General features: G+C 41.3%; 1 protein-coding gene across 2 annotated transcripts in view; it reads right to left on the bottom strand.

Annotated features, from left to right (window-relative positions):
- Positions 1-14470, bottom strand: part of sox5 (SRY-box transcription factor 5) — a 142843-nt gene extending 128373 nt beyond the window's left edge. The window contains exon 1 of one of the 2 annotated variants that reach the window (XM_013908830.1): positions 14415-14470. The gene's annotated coding sequence lies outside the window, so the exon portion shown is untranslated. The remainder of the gene's footprint in view (positions 1-14414) is intronic. The other variant, XM_013908833.1, reaches the window with a different exon arrangement.
- Positions 14471-22371: the final 7901 nt, after the last annotated feature.

Below are 22371 nucleotides of genomic sequence, written 5' to 3'. Positions count from 1 at the left end.
ACATTCAGTCAGTTTTGTGTGGTGGCCTAATGACTGACTGCAAATAGATGGACTGTCAAACAGCACATTTAGATGAAAGGGGTCCTGTCGTGTCGCGCCGACATTTTGACACCATATCTGTGCATGTATAAGCGAGCTAGTTTGCTTCCGTGCGTGGGTGTGTGTGTTTGTGCATAAATGCACGTGATGAATTGACTGCAGATTCGTCTATAACCGTCTCTCTGTACAATAGAGGCTATAGCAGCCACAGAAACAATCCTTTTAATCTACTGCATCTTTCGCGGCATCTCAGTCTGATGTCCGACTGCACAAAGAAAGGTTGGGGAGGGCTCGGCTTGGGTGGGTGGAACAAACAACTGGGATGTGCCGTCTCTCTTCCTCTAACCCTCCCTCCCTCTCAGTGGCTTCAAGGTCTGCTTTGGCGTGGAGTTACAGTTAGTTTACTCACCATCAAAGCAAACCCAAACTTCTGAGTTCTCTAATAGAGTTATGTGTGTACATGCTCCATGTGCTGGTGGACAGAAAATGAACGATTGGAGTCTCTCTTTTTTTTTTTTAACAACTTCCTAGCAAATGAACTGCACCAGCAGAAACTAAACCAACTTTCTCAAAAAGTTCATCCTATCTGTCATCCTTTCTTCTTTAGTCTGTTGCTTCTTCATCTATTTTCTATTTATCTCTTCCTCTGTCATATCCACACTCACACACAGTACCAGCCGCAAGTTTGAACATTTAATAATCGTTTCTGCCTTCAAATCATTCCCTGTACTAAACCCATGCCTACCAAATAGTGCCTAATCTAGCTCATCCTCCTGAGTTCAATGCAGTTTTATCAGCAAGAGATGAGGGGAAAAGGAGCTGCTAGAAAAGGTGGGGGTGGGGGGGGGACCTAAAGGAGAATAGAGCAAGAGGAGAAGGGAGGAGGAGAGAAGGGGTCAGCAGAGGTAGAGAAGAGTAGATGAATGCAACCCCTGTTCCTTAAACAAGGCCTGGGTAAACAGGAAGTACAGCTGCGCTTTCTGTCCCCGTCCCTGTGACTCTGTCTTTCACCTCCTGCACCTCCCTCCTCGGCCTGTCCAAAAATACACAGCATTCCTCCTAGAACACAATTACGTTTCCCTTATCTGATACTCTTAACTTGTGAATATAATAATGCACAAAAGCCAGTAAAAATGGAAGCAAACACAAATAACAAAGGTCTTGTAGAATATCTCGTTGCCATCTCGTCACATGGTGAGGAGTCATGATAGTTGGCAATCTAGACACGCAGCTCCCCTTGGTGGGCCCTAATCCCCCTATTTCTTTAAGAGAGAGAGGGAGTAAAGAGGAGGAGAAAGGAGGCATTGTGGTTCGAGACAGTGCAGTAAAAAGAGGAGCGTACAGTACCAAATTGAGGTCGCAGCAAGACAATGGCTGCCCTTCACTGGCTCATTCACACACGGTCTCCACACAGCTCTATCAAACGCCTCTTTCTTTTCTTCTTCCCCTCTTCTGGTCTGTTCTTTCTCTTTCTTTCTCTCACGTCCGCCTTTCTTCTCCTCATCACAGAGGGATGGGGGATAATGAAAGGCCGGCTCACCCAGGCTGTTCTGGGGCCCATTGCAGAGAAGAGGACCCCTCTCCCTCTCTCTTCTCTCTCAGTCCCTCCTGCTTTTGTCACTGGGTGCCTTCTCATCTTCTCTGTTCAATGCCTTACACCAACTCCACCCACAGCTTTTGTTTTGGAGGGGAGAATGCATAATTCAGCACGATGCATAAAGGTATCGAAAAAAAAGAAGAAGAAAAACGGCACAATCACACCTTGAAACCCATTTCTGATTTGTGTTTAGTGCCTTAATTAAAGAACACATCCACATGGAAAGGGTTAATGTGAGCAAGGTAAAATTCAAGGAAAGTACAAACCATTTGGGGTTAAGAACAAAGTGGATTTTGCAGCATGTGCTGCCAAAAGAGTAAAAATCTTCAGCACCTGTGGCTGTTGATGCTGTTGGTGAGCACAGTGCTGAAGATGATGGGAGGGAGACGGTGCAGTGGGATAGTGTCACACTCCATGCACTCGCTGGTTTTGGCTTTCATCTCAGTGCAATATATTCGTTTGTGTAGGCTTTACATTTAACATGGTTTATATACGTACTCAGGATGATCAGCTGTGCTGTGCTCTTTTTAAAATTTATGTCATATACTTTAGAGCCCCCTTTGCCTTCAGAACTGCTTTAATTCTTAATTCCTCAGAGATCGTGGTGCATATTACCACGATGACTTCAGATGGTTACGGGAGATTTTTTTTAGTTGCACATCCATGATGCCAATTTCATGTTCCGCCACATCCAAAAGGTGATGTACTGACTTGAGACTGTGGAGGCCGGGCTCAAGCACAGTGAACTCATTCTCATGCTCAAGAAACCAGTTTGAGATGATCTGGTGGAAGGAGCCATTAGAATATGGGTACACTGTGTTCAATAACTGAATATAACACAGAGCACATTCAAATCATTCTGATGCTTGGTTTGTCTAGACCACGTCTACATGCCTTAATGAGACGCTCCCATCTTATTAGCTGAAGATGTGCGCCTAATGAAATGGCCTGTCCGTGTAGAATCTTATATGATCTAAAAATGTTGGCAAGTTTTGCTTAGTCACTTGGTCCTTGATTGATATTTGTATTCCCGGATTTACATCACGGGACTTGAGGAAAAGCATCCAGAGTAGACAAAACGGTCAGTTCACACGACCATGAGTATCGAGCTAGGCATCCATCCATTTTCTTAACTGCTTATTCAACTAGGTCATTGGGTATCTGCAGTCTATCCCATCTGTCAGCAGGCAAAAGACAGGATACACTGTGGTCCCTAGTCATCACAGGGCTAACAGGGAGAGGCAGACACACACACTCTCACATCACCACCTACTGTACAACCAACAAACTCACCAAACATACATGTCTTTGGACTGTGGGTAAAAGGGCGAAGCACCCAAAGAAAAACCAAGCAGGTAAGGGAACACAGACAAATTCCACTCAGAAAGGTCCCAGCCAACCGAGAGGTTTCGTTGGTGTGAGGTGTCAGAGACACTCAGTGCATAACCGTGCAACCCTACCACGACTATGACAATTAACATGTTTTGTAATCTTGTTTTCTTGTGCGCTCTGACGCACATGTGAGCTGTTATGGAAGAAAACAAATGTAATATTCTGTATTCAGGAGGACACACAAATGTGTCATTCACAAAGTCACATAACCTATGGACTGCTTGTAAACAGATAAGACCATGACGAGTAAAATATGTGCCGATGAATGGATTAATAGAATCCAGAGTTTCACACGCAGACAAAAATCTGTGAATGCGTCTGCACAGAAACAAGTTAATAAGTGAAGAGGGCAAAAGCACCTTTGGGCTACGTGGGTCACAAAGGCTCATCCTCAAACCTAATTTGGCTTGGCAAACCTAATCGTTCAAAACTGATCGAATACAGAATCTGTTGGAGGCCTTTAACCGGTTTGCTGCGAGACAAGGGAGAAACAGGGATTGGCATTGTTATTTAAACCAGTGAAAAACCGTCTCGCAAACGCATTTAAGCAGAAGGACATGGATTGCCTGTAGGGTTGAGCGCATGATACTGTTAAGGTGGCCATTATTGCCCCAGTGGGAAAACGCTCATGTTCTTTTGATGGTCAAGTGCTCTTCAGGGGAAAGCAGTCATATCTCATCCTACATATAAACAATGGCTTGTAGTTCAACATGTACAAACAGGGGCGTAGAGAGAGGAACCTTGATATATTGATATATAGGCAGTGAATATTAACTAGAGATAAAGGCGGGGGTTAGAGGTGTCACCCTGTTGGTTTTCTGTTAAACCTCAAAATTCAAAGCAGCTTGATTTTTCTTTACATCAAAGTCACAGTAAAGAGACATAAATGTACTGTATAGAAACATGTATTCTTCATCTGGATACCATAGATTACAAGTCTCCAACTGTTAGAATACATCAGTGAAGTTTGCGTTTTAATATAGCTAAAACAACAAGAGCAAAAAATTTGCGCCAAAGGGCTTTGAAATGCACAACACAGATCTTTGGTCCCTCTGGTAAAGCTTGTTACTGCCAGCCTTCTTCAATCCTGAAACCTTCTATTTTAAACTTCATGTAATCAATCATATTTTAATGTGAAGTAAAATTAAATTAAATATCTGTTTATTTCTTTAGAGTTGTGGGACAGTTGTTAGCCCAAGACCAGGAATTTATCTTGGGATCTTATCATATTTTAACAGCATGCCAATCGTGGCTATTTTTTTTAGCTTGTATTGGAATTAATGCGATAACTTATTATCAGATTCATATCAAATTTAAATGTAATCTGCCCTATTAAAGTCGGCATACAACCAGTGCACGCAGACAACTTCATGGTCAGCCCTCTGTCCTCTTGTGTGTGTGGAGGGAACAGCTGCTTGATCCATCATAAACAAAATGAGACAAAACAGGAAGTCATTTCTGCCTTTTGTTTTGTTATCTGCCTGTTATTGAGTTTATCTGCCTTCCTTAACTTTTTTCCCACTGGGTGTGTTTGTCAGTAAAAAACTGGTGCATAAACCCACCCCCCAAAACATAGTCTGAGCAAGTCAAAAGCATAAGCCTGGAAGAAAGTAAAGTAACATGTCTGATACCATTTTAAGCTGTTCAGCTGAAATACAGTCTGTGTCTTTCGTCTCACGCTAGAAGTGGGAAATAAATCTGTATGTCTGTCTGCCTATCTCACCAGATAGCACTGATCTGTTTATGTGTTTTGGTCACACAGTCACATCATGGAGAGTGGATAGCGTTACCTTAACTAGGTGCACACGGGCCCCATCCCCCAACCCAGCAGCAATGCATCAGTTATTGGCAACCGCACAGAGGTGTGATAGGACGACTGGACTGTGGAGCAGATCGGCCAACCCCAACAGGCAGTCTATATTCCAATCCTCATCTATAGTCACGAGTTCTGGGTAGTCGCCAAAAGAACTAGGTCATAGATACAAGCAGCTCAAATGATTTTCCTCCATGATGTGGCTCGGCACAGCCTTAGAGTCGCTGTGAGGACTAACAGACAGGAAATTAATGACACAATGTAACATAATGGACATGCGTGTCACAATGCACAATGTCACGACTGAATTATGAGTTCGTCAATATAATACATTATAGCGTTCAATCCCAGAAGTATTCCGTCACCTATCCAAATAATTGAATTCAGGTGTCCCAAGTGGTTTTCACATATGTGTAAAATCAGCACCTAGGCGTGCAGACGGCTTCTGCACCTGTGACACCTGTGCAACAAGTCCAGTCGAGCCAGGCCTTCTCAGCCAACATCAGTGTCACTCGAAGAAAGGTCAAAAATTCTCAGAAATACACTCCCAAACCTTGTCTTCAGGGAAGAGTTGAAGCCATTATGGTATGTCACTCGAGTTCATATGTGTGCGAAAGCAGACAAGTGAATACTTTTGTTAATATGGTGTATTTAAAGGGCAAGTATTAAGTTGTCAACAGGTACATTTTAAAATCGCTTGTTATAGACTGTGCAGCAATCCAAAAGCTGGTATTAAATGGTAAAAACAGTCACTGCAGTGCTCTAATTCAGGACATTGCCATTTTTCTTTGCAGCTTACACAACACATACAATTTCAAAGTACCAGACAGGAAACAGGCTGACCATAAAACAGCTAACTGGAGGACACAACACACAACAGGTGGTCAGACAGACATGGTACTAATGGAACTGATTGTAGATCTAGTCAGAGAGGTGATGCTCAGTGGCCCCGAGGGAGCAGACAGTGGGCCTGACCTTCCAATCTTGCATACAGCGCAGCCACTCTCATGCTGTAATTACCTGTCACACTCTGAGCGTGTGGGTTTTGGAGGAAGGGGTGTGGTAGGAGACAACACTTGCACTTGACCCTATGTGCAACCCAACCCTCTGTTTGGCAAAAAATGACATGAGAAAAAAAAAAAAAAGCACTAGTGACATGCATGTCTACCTGAGACCCTGACTCCCCTGGCCCTCTCCCTTTCTGGTTCCCAGTAATTACCTGTGGGCCTACTGAGCGGTGGGGACCACTGCGTGCTGCCAGTGAAGCACTCAGGGAGATGTGGGATTGATGCACACTCGGCGACCTCTGTGATTGGGGTTAACAACAGCCTCATTTGCATTAAGAGATGGGGCTTTCATTAGCTACAGTAGCAAGATCTCAGGTGAAGAACACACATACCTGCACACATGGCCACACATGAAACAATCAATCACACACAAACACGCACGGTGAGGATATAGCATTGAACTTTTCAGACATAACGCTCTTTTTGCATGTTTCTGTAGCAGAACTTTTACAAGACAACACATTTTCTTTGATTGAATCTTGGCAGCTACACTGGTTACTGAACAACAGTACATACACGGTACATATGATGAAAAAAGTAACTACCTCAAAACTGGTTCACAGGCACTAAATAACTATAGACTTTGGTTTGTACTTATTAGCCCATAATGTCTGATAAAGAGCGGATCTATGCTTAGTTTGGCCTGGTGATCACCATCTATATATAAAAATACAGGCCGGACCCTCTCAGCCTCCTATTAGGTGCACCCATGTTATTAATGTGAAACTCCATCGTCACTGTCAGTTATATAAGAACACTTCCTCATTCGCATATGTTTGTGTTGGTTACCTTACAAGCAGGGTGACTATCAAACAACTGCAGCTGTGATAACTTCTTCAACAATCTGCTTCAAAGTAATAAAAACTGTTGATTACTGATTAGATACTGTATATAATCAGCATTAAACGAGATAAATGGGCAACTCAAACAGGACCTTATATATATTAGCTTCTCAGTGTATCAGCATGCCTACACCAACAAAGGCTGGCATGTGAACATAAAAACTGCTTCTCTAAAGAGTAGATGCAAAATAACACTGGAAAATAAGTAGGTGGGTTTTTCTGACGAGCCAACATGAAACAGCGCACCGTGACCAGCAGTGTGTGTTGCTTCTTACACATTCAACACCCAAAAAGCAACACTGGAATTTATCTGAAATTTACTTTTTCACAACGCAATGGTCCAGGATCTGTAGAAGATTAAAAAAGTCAAAATGAGATTCTTGGAGAAGGTTTTGGCAATGACATACTTAGCCATGTGCAGAATATTCCTCCATATCATCTCCCAGCACCACTTAGCAGAAGCAAATCCTGCAAGCACCCCTGAGACAAACAAGCCAGAACAAACTGTTTTTTTTTTTCTACCTTCACCAGAATGGGCGCTTGCAGGTTTTGTTCTGGCACCGAGAGATTCTGGCAAAACTACGGTGCCCCATCTTGAACTGGAACAGGTTTGATTCACCACGTTAAAAATGAAGTTTCTTCATAACACTAAGCGATACAAAACATTTGCAAGCACAGAAAAGCCATCACAGACAATATACAACCTAGGACAACTCAGTGTATGTCAGAGGAAAACAGAGTCACGCTACAAAGCGGACACTTCCCTCTGTGACACCTACAAATGCTCACACACACACACACACACACACACACACACGCACAGTCACACACTCTGTCCTGCACTGTCATGTATAATTCAGCGTGTGGCCGGGTGGGCAGATGCCTCATCCCCAGGGGGTCCCATCATGCCTTCACTAGGATGAAACATTTAACAGCACAGGACAAAATGGAACACGTTCAATGAAGAAACAGGAAGGGTTTTGGAAGAACACAACATTACAATTGTAGTCAGCACATTATTGCTTTATATACTTACATATCAGTCCTTTAAGCCTGTTACTAGTAGTACAATAAATGAATAATAAATGAAGGGATGAAGTCAAAGTCCCAAAGCTGAAACCACTGCCATGAAAACTGACACACAAGTTAATATCTGAAGGCTGTTGGGCTTTTCCTTTAATAATATTGCCCTTGAAATAGCAAACATTCAAGTCCAACATACGTTTAATCAAAATTAAAAACGAACAGTTTGTAATCTTAGTGTGTCACAGCCTGGCTACCAGCTTCATCAGGTCGTTCCATATATTTAAACACAAACAATATAGAAATGAAAAAAAAATAACAACAAACTTTTAAAAAATGATCACAATTAAGTGTGAATGAAGTGATGTGGATGCTTTCAATGAGTAAATCATAGTATGGGATATACAAGTACTACAAGGTAGCTGAGGTTACAACTGTGCTGTCGAAATTTTCACAGAAGTAGTTTCCATTCAGGAAATAAAGTGGCAACGATCAACCAGAGACTCCTTGTCTTCTTAAAAACACAACGCAACAGTCGAGGAGTCCGTTTGGGCTGACCTGTTGCAGCGGGGTGAAGCAGAAACCGGTTACACGGGGAAAACTAATAATTCAAAGTACCATGTGAGTTTAAATGGGACTCCCAGGGTTCTTGCTGGAAATTAGACTTCCAATTAAGCCTAACCAAAAAAAAGTATTTAAAACTGCCCTACTGATAAACATTTAAACATACATTTGAATAACACTGGCTGAAGACTGCATTCAAACCTTAATGGGAACACACTTTCACACAGAAATGTAAAGGGCTGACTCAAACACAGCTTCTCCTTCTAAGACACAGATACTTGGAGAAAACAAATAACCACTTGCCTGCATGCACACAAACACACAGACACAGACAATCACACACACAGTAGTGGGTCATTAAGCGAATCGCAGCACAGCTGTAAAAGTGCTTTTATAGCAGCCTAAGTGAATATCGGTACAGAAACAATATGGCTGCATAATATCAATATCATGTTCCATATTCAGCGCATGATGATACAAAGAAGAGGAAGCTGTGCGTGAATGCGTGTGTGTCTGCGTGAGTGTATATGTGTGAATGTGTGCCAGCGCTTGATGGAGCAAAGGCGAAGAAGCTCTGTAAGTGTGAGCAGATGCTGATGCTTTGTGTGTGTGTGTCTCTGCGTGTGTGTGTGCGCGCTTGTGTGAGAGAACCTAAGCAGGCCTGGAGTGAGGCCAGGCGGCTGTAGACTGTGCATATTAATGTGTTATAACCTTGACACAGACGGCGCTGCTGATGCTGTAGAGGAGCTTCCTCTGATGACATCATATAAGAAGACAGGAACTCCTGCCTGATTTAACAAAGCGAGACATGACTCCTTACAATACCTTCCATCTCCACCCCCCTCCCGACTCCTATATTCTATCCCGTTCCTGTCTTTTTCTTTCCTTTAATGCAACACCCTCCTCCACCTCCATCAGTACCTCCCGTCCCTCATACTGTGCCATCTGTGTACCTTTCCAGTGATTCATAACTCTTCTTCTCTTGAGTTTGTCAAACAACTCTTATCCCTCCCAACCAAACACTGCGCGCTCACACACATCATCAACCCATTCCCTTCTTTCCTCACACCTGCTGAACCATTAGCTACTACTAGCATTCTACTTTCTCCTCAGTAAATCTTCTGCTTTTCTTCCTGCACTTCTCTTTCTTTAATCCAACCTGTCCTCCTCACATTCCTTCCCTCCCCATCCACATTCCTTTTTGCCTTTCATCCTCATCTTCTCTCCTGTATTGTATCACCATCATATCTTTTACTCTTCATCACCTACTACCGCTTACCTTCTATTTCTTCCTTTTGTCTAACCTCGAGTGCTCTGCATTAACTCCATCTTCTTCCACTTTCATCCCCCTCTATCATAACTTCTTATAACCTTGGGATAAGTTGAGAGGAGTCTCAACTTATCCCTCCAAAGCATGCACACTCTGCCCTTCTCCCCTCATCTATACTATGCTACTATCCAGCTGATCACGCTGCTGCTGTTTTTTTCCTCTAACCCTCGCCCTTTTGTTTCGTCTTTTTCTTCTAATTTCATCAACTTCTTTTCTCTCCATTTTTCACCCAACCCTCACCTCCTGTGCCTACTCGTATTTATCCTGACTGAACCAACTCTGCCCCTTTCATCTTCACCTTACATCTTTCAGTTTGTCCTCTTTTTTTCTTCATTTCTTTCAACTTTGTCCCCTCACACCCCGGGTCTTCCACCACCTTACTGGCTTCTCCTTTGCCCTTGTGGATCATTATCATCATTCTCCTCCCATTTTCTCTCCCTCTGTCTCTCTCCTTTGTGACTGTATACAATTCTGGCTTCACTACTAAACTCTTTCTCTCCCCTTCGGTCTCACTGTGTTTCCATTCTCTCTCTCCTCCACCCCCCTTTTCTCTCTCTCTCTCTCCCTCTTTCAGCTCACTGCCAGGCTACCACAGCCCAAACTGTTCAGCTGCAACTGTTCCAAGCCCAATAATTACAGCTTGTCAGAAAGAATTAATTTTCTCATTTCTCATAAAGACGTGTAAAAAATTACCATGTTATTATAACGCTGCCACTCTCTTGAGGCACCAACGAAAACCAAATTTAATTTCGGAAATTCTTCCCTCGCACATTAAATTAAACACATAAATAAGAGTTTAGGAATTGGGGGGAGGTTGTCGGGCGGGGGAGCATATGTTCGTTAGGCCAGCCCCAGCTCTGGGTAATGGCCGTCGTAATGTTTTGATGGGCCCGGCTATTGGTAAGCACCAATACATTTGCATGATCACCGTCGCGGCAGGCAAGCGAGCTGCCAATTAGCTCTCGTACAGCTCTGGACAGTGCTGGGAGAGAGAGAGAGGGAGGACATGAGATCTGTTTGGCATTAGAAACACACAGCAAGATATGGAACAGAGCTAATTAACAAGCACGTATGGAGAAAAGCAGATTTACTGCAGGGAGATGCTCTAAGGGACTTTTCATGGAGGATCGTATCTGTTTAATATATGTTAAGGAAAGTAGAGCAAGGCTTGCTTCAGTGCTGATAGACTGAGATGCAATAACATCAATTAGAAATACATTGTCTTTAAATAAAACATATTGAGCACCATTCTCAGTTACTGGATAAAACACTGCATACATATACTATACTGACCCTACTTCTGGCGTGACCTATGACCTCAGTAAACACTTTCCTGATTTAAGTTCTTATTTAAGGGTGTTTATTTTGTATTTAGAGCCAGACAGAGCCCTACAGCAGGGTATGCTCTGACTTTACTGTGCTGACGATATAACGTCGTCTTGAACTAACCCCACAGCAGCTTAGAAAAAAGCTCAGCTTGAGACATCACAATGTTAAAAGTACAAAAATTTAGGACTAAAAAAAAAGTTTAAAAAAGGTATTTGCTGATAGGTAAGGGATGGAAGTTAAGTTGTATTTTATTTGGCCTTAAACTTTGCATTATTAGATGCATTGCCACTGTTACTCACACCTTTTTTTTAAGTCCTTTCCTCTTTCCTCCGCCCTTCCTTTCCATTTCACAAAGACGTTTGTTTCTGTTATCTGTAGAGCAGAAGGTAGACACTGCCTGCCTTCAGGGAGAGGCCTACATGCACGGATTCATGTGCATTTTTAGCCCACAAACTTGTGAACATTGCTGCTGCGCGACTCAGAGTGTTGTCCTGATACTCATTCCTTCTTACTGTTCACGGCAGGCCAAAACAACCCCCAGGCGAAATGTCCCGATACTCCCAGCAGGCTGATGATCACGTAAGTGTAAGATAGATGACTATACATTAAAAATCCCTGTATGTACAGCAATGTTTCAGCATTCCTACATCATACAGTAGATCAATGATAGTAATGTAGTACTTTAGGTATCATTTGCCAAGATTATATCTCCATCTGGCAAATTATCCAGTTCATTAGAAGACTTCAACATGTCGTCACACATGTATGCCAGGCCAAAAGAGAGAAAATGCAAGGGAAACAAGCAAATGCAGGTGTCACAGCTCCCTTCTGAGCCTTTGAGTCATTTCCCGATGACAATTCACACACTGTTTGGTGCTTACAAAATGCAGAAGTCGAATACTAAAAGCGTGAAGTCAGACGTTAGAAAAGTGTGATCAAACTGATGTAGAACATCAACCCCTCTCAATCTGATGGGAAACTCCCACAATGACACAAATTCACCCAAGCACAGATGAATGAGGTGTCCCCTTCAACTCCCCAGCACAGTGAAGACAGGGACTTTCCCTGCCTGCAGCACGGCACGCATATACACACACATTCCCAAGCGTACACACAGAGAAAAAGGTCACCCCTGGTTGGCACACACGCAGTAGGCCGAGTCATGGCTGATTTGACAAGGCCGCGACAAACGTTCATACATCCATACAAGTACACAGTGGAACGCACGCGCACACACACACGGAGCATGGTCAGTGTAACCAGTGCCAACTAAGTCTCCTCAGCAAAGCAGACACACACTGTCTGGATTTCCACTCACACGTAAACGCATGCAAACACACAAAGAGCAAGAAAACACTACCACGCTATTTTATGGTCATTTGTCTTGTATCTGGTTTTGCTTTCACTGTCTTCTTCTGACTCCGGGCCCTGCGCACCACACAGTTCTATCCACTGTGACATGTCCTTATATTTATAGGAATTCAAACTGTCGTATTTATTTCTTAAATTTTCTAAGTTTTGAGATGAGTAGTGAAAGTTCCAGAGATAGAGGCATATGAGTCTCAGGGCGTTTTCACACCTGCTATGTTTAGTCCGTTTAAATCCAACACTGGTTTGATTTCCTCTTTAGTGGGGTTCGTTTTATTTTGTGAAGACTTCGCATTAAAGACAATATTCATGCTGTAATAAACTAGAACTTGCCAACCGCAAGCTAAGTTTAATAAGTTAGGGAGAGTTTAATAAACTCCTTGCTATCTAAAATATAACGGGACACTGGAGTATATTCTCCAGCATCTCACACTTCTGATAATCAGCTGTCTGCTTCACGTTTATTCAGCTGTGTAAAAACTATAACTTTAATCTCAGCCAAACCGATTTACTCAGGAACAAATAAAATACTAAAAAAAGCCAAACAATAACATTTTGAAGTTATCTAAGTGACTTATATATCATGTTTAACCTGAGAAGCGAAAGACGGCGGTGGGTTTGAAAACGATTTGCCGGGAGTCCGGTGTTCTCACGGCTCTAGTTAGCCTAGCCCCCGGCTAGCTATCGAGCTAGTGGGTAACAGACGTCTCCGAAAACGTCGGAGCGCTTTTGAAAATATGCGGTGTCTTGATAAACTGAGCAGATGTTTGAAGTTTACACAGCTACATTCTCGCCTGAAAATATGTTAATCGTTTATTTTGTGACCCAGAAAGAATAATAAGAGTAATATTAAAACTAACTAGCTGCCGCCATTGTTGGAAACTGAACTGGGCTGCGCTATGAATTCTGGGACACAGCTTCTTCTTCTTCGGGGTTTAACGGCAGCCGGCATCCTTGTACATGCAGTGCTGCCATCTTCTGTTTCAGTCCGTTATTACACTCTTAAATCCTGCTACTTATTCCTGCGTCTTTTGGGATCTTACAAAGCTTCAAACGACGCGTCAGTCGTCGACGATTTTGATAGTCGACGCAATCGTGACTAGTCGACTAATCGTGGCAGCCCTACTGTATATCACTAGATGATCTGTTAGAAAGCTCTCATGCACTGGTTTGTGACATGTTTCAGTTTCAGTCTATCATGTGGAGGATACTGAAGAACAATGGTGTGTATGGCAGGGCTGCAAGGAGAAAGCACTGTTCTCTGCAGAGAGCGCTTCCCATCTGCACATGCATGAGTCAGAAGACTGTTTGAACAGTGTTTCTTGGATAGATGAGATTAAAATAGACATTTTCATTTACGTGAGAAGGGTTATATATATGGAGCAAGAAAAAAAAAATGCATCACACTATTAAAAATGTATCCCAATCAAGAAACATGGTGGCATTGGCATCTTTGGTTTTTTGCTGCATCTGAGCAAATATGGCTTGTCATCACTGATGAAGCAATAAAACTATTCAATTCTAAAATCATCAGGACATCTGTCAGTGATCTAAATGATAGGAAAAGGTATGATGATAGGAAACAATGACAGAAATAACTGAAAAGAGCCTGAAGTGAGCACTGAATATGAGGACGCAGACCTCAGACCTGAAGCTGTTCTGAGTACGACAATGGTCTAAAAGTCTTCAGTGCTAACCCAAAGGACGGTTCACCGGGCACCTTAAACATTTAGCTGCAGTCACTGCTGCACATGAGATCAACTCAGACACTAAAAGCAACATTTCAAATGCTTTTTCTCTTCACTGATATGCAATGGATCATTTTCCTTAAAACTATTTTGTCTAATATTTTTATTGTATTTAATTTTTAAACCTCACTTTAGAAATTTATTAAAGTTTCAGGTCATGTTTATGCAGAAATCTGGAAAATAATAAAGGGTTCACATTTTCTTCCCATAGCTGTATGCCTATGTAGACTAAAACAATAGACTATATCTGGAATATCTGAGTTATAATGTGCACCACTCTTAACAGGAAAAAAGGCCCTTACCAGTTACTTGATGAGCAATATGAAGGAAAAAAATATCCAGAAGTAATCAGCTGCTCTGTCCACTTAGCCCCTTCAAACCTGGACACAAAGAAGAAAACAATAAAATAAAGTAATTGTATGACTATCCTGTGGTACATAAAATTTTTATTTTAAAAAAAATCAAAGAGGGTGAAACTGAGAAAGGGAGATTTATCAGTGGGAAAGTCACAAATAAATATAAGTTTGACTATTTGACTTTTTCAGCTTTTTGACATTTCTCCCATTAAAGGCACATGTATGGTGAAGTAAACTGCAGCCATACCGAGTCCAGTGGTCATCAGACTTTCCAGCACACAGGGCTTCTATGTGACAAATTGCTCTGACTCATAACATGAGAAGTAAAACTGATGGTTTACAGAATAAAGACACAGAAAGTTAGAGGAAGGAGGAGAACGAAAAAAGCTGAAGGCGACTGTCAATAATTCTATCTTAAAGAACCTTTCCTTCTTTCCTTCCTACTCCCTTTCCTCTGCCTGACCCTCCCCCCTTTGCTCCCCACATTCTTCTTACCCTCGCCCCTTCATACCAGAATTCTTACATCTATAAATATCAACAAGAGAGTCTATAGAACTACATACACACATACTGTAAACACATACACCAGTCTAAACCAATGAGCACAGTGGCGTATTGTGCCAGCAGAGCCAATACACACTTCCACGGCCATTACTCCCCATGGAAACAGGCGAGCGCGTTCGCACACACATGTGATGTTGACGTTGTACCCGCACAGTGGCTGCCTTAGACAATAAGCTATTTCAGGGCCAAATCGCTGACAAAAATCCATTTTTCCACCCCACTAAAAAAGATCAGGAATGAGGGAGGGAGAAAGAGCAGGATAGAGAGAAAAGCTGAAATCAAATAAACAGTGGCGTACATCTCTCTTAAGCTGGATTTATCTCTGTATTTTGTCATCATTCTAATTTATTCCCCAACCTGCTTACAATTACCGCCTTTTCAAAACTCATATTGCCGGCTTGTTGTTGTTCTAAGAGAGATTGCGTGGTAGCTGCAAATGAATGAGCGGGGGACTTGCATAAGGTGGAAAAGCTCCTAGTGTACTTTTGTAGATTATCCACTTGATACCGATTCATTTTCTCCCTCTCTTGTCACAGTTTTCTAAAGGAGGCGATGTAGGACAAACATGCAAATGCACACAAAACACACACACAAATGTACGCGTAGATACAAACGCACACAGTACTGTAGCGGAAGGGAGTGGGCTCATCATCTTTAGTTGTGATTACAACACTTGGCAAGCTCTCCCCTGCCTGTTTGCCTGCCTATTGCCTTACAAATGGATTAGTAAGCCCTGTTCCATTTGTGTGTGTAGCTTCTCTGAGATTTAGGCTGACTTACAAATAACACCAATCAGATTTGGGAGCAGCCATTGTGTCGTCTTTTCTGGGGGAATATTGAGCGATATGATTTTTGGGACAACACTGGAAAAACCTTAGGACTGTGTGTACTTGTGCGTGTACGCATGTGTTGAGAAGATTTTTACATGTCTCGTAACGAGAAAGTCTGCCTTCAACTTTTGGAGTCAGTCAGCAGTTAATCCCTGAGAGGACTGCTCACTCATCCCCACTTTGCCTGTAATATAAAGGACGACAACTCCAATCTGAGAAAGAGAGGAAAAGCAGGCAGGCTTTCCAATGTACACGATCTACAGAGCAGAACTGTTCAGTTCATTGTGAAAACGACTGACGAAAAAGACAGAAAAGCTTTCTGAGAGACAGACAACTGTTTCGGTCTCGTACATTGTTGGTGGATCCCAAATTTGAAGATAGAACAAATGTTCTACTAAAAGCTGCGTGTGCCCCGACATCTCAGTGTACATGATAAATGCACTGCATTTATATAGCACTTTTCTAGTCATACTGGCCACTCAAAGTACTTTACAAGCTGTGTAACTGCTTCTGTGTGTGAATGTGTGAGGTACTTTTCGAGAGGAAGGTTACAACAGAAATAGTACGCAAGAAGCACCAAACAAAAGAACAGTCGATCAGCATGCATTTGGCCCCATTTCTATGGAGAGAAATTTGCCTCAAAAGTGTTACGAATGCGTACAATATGATTCACAAGCATAAACAAATGTAGTCATGCAACTTTTGAGGACTCACAAATGCGTGCTCCGATCCAGACACAAATATGAAGCATTGTGATCACATGGAAACTATTTTACAAATGCGTACATCCAAACCTGAATAAATGGTGATTATTTATGCACAGCGTATTAAGTTCAGCTTCCCGAATTGGATCGTTTTCTCTTTCAGTGCATAGAAATGTTTAAAAATACATTTAACATCCCTCTCGCTCACTTACAAAACCTTAAATGCACATGCACCAGTCGCCTGACACAAGTCCAGTCATTAAATTTCCTCCCTACTAAATATTCGACAGTCAACTGTTAGTGGCATTAAAACAAAGTGGAAGTGATTGGGAATTACAGCAACTCAGCCTCAAAGTGGTAGACTACAGAAAATCACAGAGCGGGGGTTTGTGGATGCTGAGGCAAATGGTGTGCAGAGGTCACCAGTTCTCTGCAGCCGATCGATACAGACCTCCAAACTTCACATGGCCTCAGATTAGCTCAAGAACGGTGCACAGAGAGCTTCATGGAATGGGTTTCCATGGCCGAGCAGCTGCATCCAAGCTCACTGCAGAGTGTCAGATGCAGTGGTGTAAAAGCCCACCAACACTGGACTGCAGACCAATGGAAATGTGTTCTCTGGAGTGACGAATCAGACTGCTCTGTCGTGCAATCCGATAGATGAGTCTGTGTTTGGCAGTCGCCGGGAGAACGGTATTTGTCTGACTTTGCCAAGTGTAAAGTTTGGTAGAGGGGGCATTATGGTGTGGGGTTGTTTTTCAGGAGTTGTGCTCGCCTCCTTAGTTCCAGTCAAAGGAATTCTTAATGCTTCAGCACACCAAGACATTTTGGACAATTTCATCATTCTAACTTTGTGGAAACAGTTTGAGGATAGCCACCTCCTGTGCCAACATTCCAAAATTCCCATGAACTCCTAAACCTTGTGGAAAGTGTTCCCCAAGTGGCAATACTACTGTACTACCTCAAAACTTGAGGCAGGTAGTTGGAAAAGTAATAATCAAGTTTAGAGTTTCTAGTCATCTGTAAAGCAGCTTGGCCCAAAGTTAAATTCTTTCATTAGTTTAACTTCATAATTTCCCAATTGTTTCTCTGATCTAACAGCATCTAATTTTTTTTCCCTGAAGGGGAACAAAATATCTCACTAAAAAATTATGGATAAATCATTTTTAAACTGGATTGACTAAGACTCTTGCCGAGCTTAAGTTGAATTCACAAGCTGCGTAAGTATTTCTAAAATAACGCATTAAAGTTCTTACATATAAACCTGAAGTCACCAAAATACAAAATCTGGAGTTTGGAGTCATACCACAAATGCAACAAATCTGTATCAGAAAATTGGCTGCATGGATATTGCCAAATCAGATTTTTATGCCATAGGGCCACGACTCAATAAATGCCTAAAATTTGGTAAGATTAATAAATCTTAGAGAGCATACAACAGTTATTCTGGGTGTAACATGTGTTTCAGTAACCAGTATGATGGGAAAAACTAGACGAATCACATCCACAACATTGACTACAAATGTAGTTACACTATGGGGAAGAACAAAACATACTGAACTTGTAAATCTCAAAATTTATGGGAAGGGTGAAAGCTATTTACTGTGAAAAACAAATTTATAATAATGCTCACTTATTAAAAACTGGTTTGTAAATCATCAGTGACAATTATCTGAATGGTTATAAAAAAATTTATATGGTTAATTAATATTGCAATAACATATGAAGCAGTGCTAAAGCTATAAGCAGGTGCAATATAATACATTAGACATGTAGGATTTATAAAGTAATCAGATTTCTTACACAAACTATCTTGACTGGTGATCTTAACACACACAAAGAATTATAAGTGCCCCAACTTAGTGAAAACGTAGCTACAGTGGACACACATAGAAGACAAAAGCAAAAGCATCTGTTTTAAAATAAATATGAAACTTTTTTGTTTGATGATTTGCTAGAATATGCAGAATTTTCTGGTCTTTTTTTTTTTTCCAATACAATAGCAGAATTGTTTTGGGGGTTTTTTTGTGTGGAGGACTAAAAATTCTTTGTCTAACTCTTGGTGACTGAGCAGGATTAAAACAGTATTAGAAAAACATATTGACATATAATATGTGTGCACAACAAAGGCTGGCTCCTTGAAAATAAAACATTTTTTCATAGTTTATTATTTTCTAGTTGTGCTCAGCATTGAAGAGGTGATTCGGGTTAGTCGATCAGAGGTGAGAGACTCTGTTACCCAGGCACCAACTGCGTGTTTTTTTAAAGCAAGCCCGATCACACATATGATTTTAGCCTGAGATCAGCACAAAGAGTTTGAAGTAGCTTGCTCCAGAGCAACTATCTGGTCACAAACTCTCCTCTACCATTTATAAACATTATAAAATGAGAGCACCAATTTTAGTGGAGGAGAACAAGGAGTGTTTGGTATATGGGAAAAGTGATTGTGTGCGAGTGTGTGTTTGTGTACACATATGTGTTTCTGCCAACCCAAGAGTACAGTTTGTGTGAATAAAGCTTTAAGCTGAGCCTCCATTAAGCCCCTTTCAACACAATGCCTTTCTCTCTGAGAAACTCTCTGATGGAAATCTGCTTTTGTTGCTGCAGTTCAATGTCCCTGCTATCTCCTGATGGAAGGAGAGAAAGGAAGGTCTGAATGGGCCTCTATAGTTTTATGTTCCAGACAGTTCACACACACACATGGCAAATAACACACAGTCCTTGCTCTTCTACAATGAAATCAATGCTCTCAGTTTTCATCTCTGCGCACAGCATCTCACAGTGCCAAAGGCTTCTTGTGATCAAACACCACATCATGTTCTGCAACTTCTGATACTGTTGCTAACACAGTGCTGCTTTTGTAGTTCAGTGTTGCTGTTCATTCACATTGTATTCAGCTGCAATAAAGGATGGATTTTTTGGGGGGGTCAAACAATACAAATCTTTTTTTTCTTGCTTACTGATTATTTATTTCCGATGCCATTACCCCTATATTTGCCTTACCTTTACCCTCAACTAGTATTGATTATAGTTTATAGAGCTTCATTTAAAGTCATGTATTATTCACCTGCAGTCCCCTTGAACAAAGTTTTAAAAGCTTTTAACTCCAAAATTACATGATCATAGTAACAATTTGGCTTTTATTGTTTTAGAAGAACAATAACATTCTCATACTCATAACACAGATTGCCAAACAGAGTGAGCCAGTCTGTGATGAGTCTCTTGGCAAAAGGGGACTCGACTTAACTGGTTGTATTCCAGCTACATTCCTATATAATCCAGGTTTGTAAGCACCTGTTTCATTTTGCATTTAAGCTTCTGTCCTGCATCAATTATGTTATTATTTATGGAGGAATTTTGGAATTTCTGTTTCAATTCTATGAGGCTCTGGTTCGACTCTGAATGCAAGTAGTTAATGTGTCAGTACATGGCAACAGGTTTACAATTTTCACTGATTTATCACAAACAAATTACATGAAATTGCCATTTTGAGCACACTGACTGCATTTTATTGACGTCTTGATGCACTAAACTTGCTTTGAAGACTATAGCTGACAGCAAGCAGTTGCCGTATTGGTCCCATTGCACTGTTGCATCCCATTGTCTCTAATATGACTGTTTTCTTAGTATGACTGTAGCATAAATAAGGCTGATCAAGACCACACACCAAAGCACAATAGTGACAAAGAATGTTCCTCAATTTAGCTGAATTGGGACTTTTAAAACAAACAAAATATATAAAAAGAAAAGTGAACCTATGTTAGGAAATACATGCGTGGTTTGAACAGGTGTGCTGAGCTGTTGGTGCAAAAGTTATCATGGGGTCAGGAGAGTCTTAGAATTGAGCCCGATTGTTGAGAAGGATAAGACTTTAAAAAAAGGAAAATGGACAAAGAAGACAGAGAAACACAAGCACAGCTTTAAAGACGGGCTTTAGCAAACAGAGTGGGAAGATCACAGGGCTGTTAGCCGGCCATGTATCACCGAGACATTTAAAGTAAGCTTAAGAAAGAGAATCCTTTTAATGCAAAGATTAACACTCGGAGATAGCAGCCTATTGACTGCTACTGTATTGGTTTACATTAGACTGTACAGGTAATGAATACAATGGCTGTTCAGTGTACATGCAAAACACTGATTAACTGGAACCATCTGCATGCAATCTACAAAGACACTGTCACACACAGTTAATAAACCTCAACCACACACACACACACACACACACAAAGATTAGTGCATACAGAGCCTCACAGAAGACAGCAACAGAGGCATGAGGAGTCTCGAAATGAAAATGAGTTAATGCACAAACACAGACAGTGACTTCCACAGATGGGTGACTCGAAGCATCTGACTGGGTGAAATGTGAGTGATCTGATTGAATTATAGACAGGATACAATGGAGACAGACCGCCAGGGTCCGGCCTGAAACCTCACATCACTATTGTGTCCGCCAGCATGCCATCAGGGTGAACACAGAACAACACTGAAGGAGAGAATGAGAAACCAAGCCTGACGATATTTTCTGGTAAAAAAAAAAAAAAGGTGATTTTTTTGGTGAACTAAAAGAGTTTGGTTGCAGTTGGGGCAGAGGCAGCTTCCATTAAATATGGCATTGGGGAAACAATTTTCAAAGGAGACCTCCAGCCGGTCATAGCAGATGGCTGCCTAACCCTGATTCTGCAGGTTTCTTCTTGTTAAAAGGGAGTTTTTCCTTCTCACTGTCGCACTTGGGAAGGGGGTCATCTGACTGTTGGGGTTTTCTCTGTATTCTTGTAGTCATTACCTTAAAATATAAAAATTTTTAAGGTAACTGTTGTTGTGATTTGGGGCTATATAGATAGAAGTGAATTAAAAGGAACATGGGGAGTTTCTGTCATTTGCCATTTCTTTGAGCACTGCAACTTCAAACTGACTCACATCCTATTTGTGGTTACAAGCAAAACTCAGAAAACCACACCCAAAAACAGCTATTCAAGTCATCCTAGCCCTTAGTATTTTTATTAGCACTATTTTTGTGTATCATACCTTTAAAAACTTGTGGTGCATGCTCCAAACTCACCATTTGACACACCAGTCCAATTCTTCTTCTAGCCGTATAAAAGTCCTTGTACCTTCCTGGAGAATAACCCCAACCATACTTTTTTTCTTTTTACAAATACTTCAACCAGAATATGGTATAACATCTCTGAATGCCCACTTGCTCCTTACAGATTACTGCTAACTTTTAAATCAACCCAAGCCTGAAAATTCAATTTTTCATGGATATATGGATGCTAGACTTGAGTGGAACATGTGAGAATAGCTACACTGATCCCTTCATTGTAGTCAAAGGAGTTTGGAATGTTTTTAGCTCTTAATGGTGCCTCTGTGCTCAGTTAATTTATAGAGCGTGGAGAGCATCTAAACCCAGAAATGGCTAATCAAGTCGGACTTAACACACAGTTATGTATAGTTTGTGTATGAGCAACAGCAGTAGCAGCATCTGCTGGGGTCACAATGTTGAAGTCCAATCTTGTTTTATCAAATTAATACTGCCCTTCTCAGCATGCTTCCGTGAACACACACAAACACAGTTGCACAGTTGTGCACCTTCATCACTTAATCATGTTATGCATAACATGCCGCAGTACAACACAGAGACAATACACACAGACTCCAAAACAGTATTACATTATTGAAGGGTAAAGGTTAAGGAGAGAAGACATCATTGCAGGGTCATCTTTTCAACATTTCTTTACAAAGTCTAATATAAACCGTTATAATAGCTTTATAAACTTATGTTGAAATTAAGTTACTGTTCCATCA

This window comes from Pundamilia nyererei, unplaced genomic scaffold (assembly GCF_000239375.1).
Source record: "Pundamilia nyererei isolate P.nyererei 1_Seehausen unplaced genomic scaffold, PunNye1.0 scaffold00014, whole genome shotgun sequence".
NCBI lineage: Eukaryota > Metazoa > Chordata > Actinopteri > Cichliformes > Cichlidae > Pundamilia > Pundamilia nyererei.
Note: the sequence above shows the minus strand (reverse complement) of the source record. Positions and strands in the feature narration are given on the sequence as shown.